The sequence below is a fragment of the Varroa destructor genome, unplaced genomic scaffold (genome assembly GCF_002443255.2).
Source record: "Varroa destructor unplaced genomic scaffold, Vdes_3.0 BEIS01000003.1, whole genome shotgun sequence".
NCBI classification, from domain to species: Eukaryota; Metazoa; Arthropoda; class Arachnida; order Mesostigmata; family Varroidae; genus Varroa; species Varroa destructor.
The window spans coordinates 46,716,642-46,721,831 of record NW_019211456.1 but is presented as its reverse complement, the minus strand read 5'-3'; the positions used below and the strand labels follow the sequence as shown (position 1 = coordinate 46,721,831).

Below are 5,190 nucleotides of genomic sequence, written 5' to 3'. Positions count from 1 at the left end.
GCTGTAGTCAGTGCTTTACGGAAGCGTTTACCTCGTCTCTTCATGTCATGGCAGGGCTTCGATTGGAGCTCAGCGGTTCTTTTCGTTAAGTGTATTTAGCCACGGTCCATTATTCCTCATTTGGTCATCGCAGCGCTTCTTAACCGGATAAACATTAGGCCGAAGTTTTTGTTAGCCCGGTAATCAGCAGCTCACCATGGTGTACCTAAACGACCGTTGGAAACTACATGCTATGAGATTTTAATAGCGTGATGGAGAAAGTTGTGCGTTACGGTTACGGACACAAATTATTGTTAAATCTATAGTGTACTTCAGGTCAAACTGCGCACAGGTTAGTAGAAGGGAGCATCACGATTATCAAAATATTTTCACAATATTTCAGGCGTTCCGACAATCAGTTTAATGCCGCATAATGATAAAAAAGGGCACGATGGCAGTAACCCTTGTAGAATAATGAGATATTTTAGAAAATTTATTGTTTTCTTCCTACAATAGGGTTTTTGTATTTGTTAGTAAAAAATAGTGAAAAACTATATTTAACGATATAGCAATGATTAGCATTAATTAATCGAGCGAATTTCATTCGTTTTAGAAATATACAATTCAAAAGCAGAACAGTCGTGAATCTATACGGCTGTCGCTTCCATCTGAGGCTAGAAGTGAGAGAAAGAAAGTCTGAATGACTTTCTTTCCGAAGCGCTCTGTACTGCGACCATGCAAGAGTCAAGCATTCGACTGCTGTTCTATCGCCTCCTTACCAAACGAATGGGTTTCGTCGTTACCTACAAATACAGACGATCCAATTATAATAGACACTACCTTCCGTGATTGTTAGCGGCTATTTTGCAACAAAATTTGCATACTCGAATATTGCCAAGGTTTCACTGCGATCTTCACGTTAGTTCTCTTACGGCATCCCGTATGCATCCACTGTCTCCGTGAGGGGCTTCCGCTGTCTGTATCCTGACGGGCGACGTTACCTTCGGCCACCTCGACGTCCTTCTAATCTACGGAGCATTGTTCAATGTACTGTTCTCTCCCTGACCTTTTTTCTATTTTGATATTTCAAAAAGCAAAAGTGCTCGTTATCGAATAGGTGCCCAGGTTAAAGAGGACTCGAAATTCCGTCTATTGTTTGGAACCCGCCGCCGCCGCCGCCGCCGCCGCCGCCGCCGCCGCCGCCGCCGCCGCCACTACTAGCGCCGTTGAGTATTTGGTTAAAAGCAATGCTTTTTCGCAGGATTTATCCACGGAATCTTACTGCACATCTATTCTAAGTAAATGGTTTTGACACACATGCTGTTTCACTCGGACTAGGTATACGAGGGTTAGCCATGTAAAGGATGGCACGGTCTAAGTAGCTGCTGTCATTATTTTAATACAGTGCCTTAAGAATTGTAACGGACATTCAATGCTCTTAATGCTGCTTCAGATATCAATATTGATTCAAATGATGATCAGATACAAATGGTGCTCGGATAATAACCGGGACATGTTTATAGATAAAAATAAAACACTATTAATCATGCAACTTCTACTACTGTTAAATTGCCAAACGAATCTAGTTTAAGAAACTCTGATTGACTACAGTAAAAATTAAGTGTGTATAAGGTTGATTTATTTTTTTTGTGAGCCTATTGCTTGATTGTCCTGATCATGTCAATCTATCAATAGACTATTAGATCTTACGTTTAGTCACGTCTAGTCTCGTGTTGCAAGGATACATCGAGAATCTTCTCTATGAATCTTTTGGCTTCTTCTCAGATCTGACGATTAGAACGTGCGTCAATGCGATGACCTTTAGCTAGTGCAAATAGGTGATATATGTCACTATTGTATTTATAGCGTCAACCGCGCGTCATCGTCAATTTGTTTGAGGCACTTTCAGTGGTCTCATTGGGTAAGTAGAAGAAAAGTGTATTCTATCTCTCTGAAGTTGAGGTTAAATTCAGTATCACGCTATTCTTCAACCATAATAGAAGATTTCTATACAATTGTATTGCAAAACTAAAAAACCCGAGTGTGATTTATTCAAAATTCAGTATTTATTTATTATTCCAGTATTTAACGTTTAACTATTTTATCCTGAATGTGGAAAAAGCGAGCCGCTTTTTTCGAAACGTGCAAGAGCTCAATCCACGTAGCGCTGTTCACTCACGCATATCTCTATAGCTTATGCCATTTACCTTGACCGATGCTTTTGCGTTTCGGGGTACAATGACGCTTCAACGTTCCGGCGTCTTATTAATAAGACTATTTCTTTCAACGAACTCAATCACATGTTAAAGACTTATTTAATATTTTTCTGTACTATTTTGCTTTAATCAGAGCTACAAAACACTAACATTTCTGTGCTAGCAGACCAATGCGCCTGAAAGGCATTTTAGACCAAGCTCAATTTTCCGCCGCTGAAAAACAGACGGAGCCTGAGAGTTTGGTCCTGCAAGTTTAGTGCTACTATAGAGCACTTGTAACTGATGTAATCCATTTCAATTGTATGTAAAGCTTTTTTATTCTAAGAACGGCTCTGATTAGGGGTCAGCAAAAGGGGTCTGTTTATCATTTGGGTGATAAACGTAAAAGATTCGGCGATGTGTTTGTCCGCGTTAACTTTGTTCTTCTCTTTTAACAATGAGTTGTCTTTTCTATTTGCTGCCTATCTACTTGCGCAGGACTAACAAGAACTAGAAATCCTTACACTACGATGCTGCCTCGACGATACAGTTTACGAACGCAAACATCCGCCCACAAAACGAACTTGCCCGATGCACAGAAAAGCAAGTGTGCAGGAAACACCGAGTAAAGGCATAACACATATGGTCTAAGTTTTTCTTGCCAAGTACAGGATATCAACAGGCAACCTTGTGGACCAGTCAGGATTGCATTAAGCGTTATATTTATTATTACTTTCGCTGCTCTGTGCAGTCAGCGCACCTCGTCGTTTCGTAACCTTTTCTTTGACCAACTTTTTCACGGCTCCGGATAGTTAAGAAGGAACTCTTCCTCGTTGAAAACGTATCATAATATATGTATATAATTATAATAAAGTTAAAATAGCATCACGACTTAAGAGAAAACCCTATAAACATCAATATAATTTATGTTAGCGAATTGTTCGTATTCGCACAGCAGTGAACGTTACTTAACAGGCTTACTAAATGCACCATCACCGTTATTTGGGTGCCCCTAGAAAGCGATCATCTAGTATAATTTTATCTACCGAGATTTATTATTATGAACTCTCAGATGTCTCTGTCACAGTTTCTGTCAGATTTTGTGTAGTGAATTTTGAAGCCCATGAGTTGATTTAAAATTTCTATGGCCTGTTTGTATCAACGAAGTTTTTTAAACAAATCGCAAGTTGTGAGCGTTAATAGCCGTGAGTATAATAGTCGTACAAACCGCTGAAAGTATCTGGACTCTAATTTTGCAGAAGGGACCATAGCGACTTTTAGCATCGTTTGGACATCAGTGTAAGCTTAGAAATGCAAGAATTAATTGCCTCATATCTATGTGGCCTTGATTTAGGTAACTATATATTCGTAGCAGTAAATGTAATCCGCTATAAACAATGCGCATCCTCCTAGTTTAGCGACGAGCTTTGAGACGGGTAAGGAAAAACAAGTTGTTTAGCGGACTGGCACTGATACATCGGTTTTGCGTTGTCAAAATTCAACCCGTATTATATATGTAGGAAAAAGCCATGGCTTTTCATCCATTTAGCTGAGTATTCTGTTAACGAAATAGCTCGTATTAGAATTATTCACGCAACTTCCTAATAGATCTAATTGAAGGATAGTCGGTGAGGGGCTCGCTTAATTCAATCAAGCCGAACGTAGCCTGTGCATGTACAAAATACACACGACATTTTGGATGATAGTGAGAAGTTTTAACTTTTATTGTATGGAGAAATATAAATGAACGAACGATTCAGCGCAGTATCAGTAAATGTCTGTTTGCTTCCATGACCGTAACTGACATGGCAGCGAATGTAACTTGGCAGGATACACCCTTGCAGAATTGGCCAGTAATATTTCATTTGATAGAGTATACTGTATCCTATACAGTATACTCTATCAAACTACAACAAACTAGTTACTCTATCTGTATACTGTACAGTGTACAGGTAGAGTAACTAGTTAAGCCTGACATGATGGAATAACATGTATACGTGCGTCTCTCTATAGCGCCTATAGTTAACACTATACAAATAGTTTATTAATAAACGACGCAAGTTACGTTAGGTAGTTAGTGACGAAGAGATACTGCTATTGAATCTACAGCGGCAATCACCGCACGGTGGTGCGGCCCCTTTTTTTCCGGCCTTCACTTCACAGTGAGTCATTTGAAGGCGGACCATGCACTATTACTCGGTGTATTTTGTTGTTATCATAAGTCTGAGCAACAGCAACGTTGACGCACCAAACAGAAAGGACATCTGGAAATACTCCCACACATTCAAACGCCGTTGCCCGCACCGTTCACCCAAGCACAGCTTAAGTACGTCCGCGTTCTTCGTTGAAGACAGGTAGCGCCATACACGTACAGTATGTACTACAGGAAACACACGTTTCTTCGAAGTTATCAATCACTAATGCACCGATGACTTCGTTTCATTGAGGGGTTTTCGATTTGCTGATATAGTACTGTGTATTCATGCAAGAACATTCGCTAATGCTAGCATGTGTGTTTATAATATATTTGTTAAGTCCGCTGTCGATGCGTTTTTGTTTGCAACGGAAAACTTAGATCGTAAAAAGACGTACTACCACTCGTACTAAGCGCTTAATACTCGCGGTAGCGGTAGTGATGCTATCCTCGTACTCTCTACTATCGTCATAGAACGCCAAGTAGCCGTCTCCCTTAATTAGCATACTGAGCCAATAAGGCATTTTGTATATTTTTGCGCCTATCAGAAAAAAAACCTTGGTTTTTAGAAGAACACCTATTTGAGGTAGACAGAAAAATCGACGTCCGCTGCTGGACGACAGGACTGCAAATTAACAGATAAATATTATTTGTAACGCGTTTAATCTTCTTGTCCACGCATAGTAGGATATCTCTATTCGAATAAACGACGAATATTACAATGTGGAAATTTGACCAGCTGTGTGGTGCTAAACCGTAAAACCACCAAAAAAGTACCCGCCACTAAAAATTAGCAGACGATTTTGGGGTAGTCATTTTTAC

General features: G+C 39.9%; 1 long non-coding RNA gene across 1 annotated transcript; it reads left to right on the top strand.

The window, feature by feature from the left end:
* The first annotated feature begins 201 nt into the window (after positions 1–201).
* LOC147757038 (uncharacterized) lies at positions 202–3,508 on the top strand. Its single transcript, XR_015324189.1, has 4 exons — positions 202–331; positions 593–1,277; positions 1,765–1,900; positions 2,673–3,508. It is a non-coding gene; the product is annotated as an uncharacterized LOC147757038 (long non-coding RNA).
* The last annotated feature ends 1,682 nt before the right edge of the window (positions 3,509–5,190 follow it).